Raw genomic sequence first — 596 nt, 5'->3', positions numbered from 1 at the left:
CCGGGTCAGCAGGTGGGCGAGCGGGAGGGGAGGGGAGGCCGGGGGGGGGGCGCCTCTCGCGCCCGGCCAGGCCCTGGCGCCAGGCCTTCCAGGCGGCTCCGAGCCCGCGGGCACCTGGGGAGGCCCTCGTTGGCCGCCGGGGTCCGAACCCGCGCCGGCTGGAGGAGGAGGGGGCGTGCAGGGGGGCCCTGGCGGCGGGGCGGGGTGGGGGTGTTCTCGCTACACGAGGAGGCTTCCCTATTAAGCGGCTCCCCCTCCAAAGCGCATCATCATGGGTGGGTAAACCTCGCGCGTTCCGGTAGGATTTGCACTGCGACCCTCGGGAGAGTTCTCACTCGGCTGAAATTGGGGCGTAACTCTGTGTGGGATCCCGCTGTGACTTTCGAGGCGAGCGCTGCCCGCACTGCGTGCCTCTCCTGGCTCGGGCTCCCAGCCCTTTTCATGCACGCAAATGGGGTCCAGCAGAAGCCCCCCCCCTCCCCGCGCGCAGGTATTCGGTCCACGCAGGATCCCTCGCGCACGCCAACCTCCTGCCCACCAGTCGAGCGGAGGGTGGGCCTGGAGTGTCAGGAGAGAGGGAGAAGGACCTGGCAGGA

Source organism: Gekko japonicus, unplaced genomic scaffold, assembly GCF_001447785.1.
Source record: "Gekko japonicus isolate JY-2015 unplaced genomic scaffold, Gekko_japonicus_V1.1 scaffold813, whole genome shotgun sequence".
Taxonomy (NCBI): domain Eukaryota; kingdom Metazoa; phylum Chordata; class Lepidosauria; order Squamata; family Gekkonidae; genus Gekko; species Gekko japonicus.
This window is presented reverse-complemented; position numbering follows the sequence as displayed.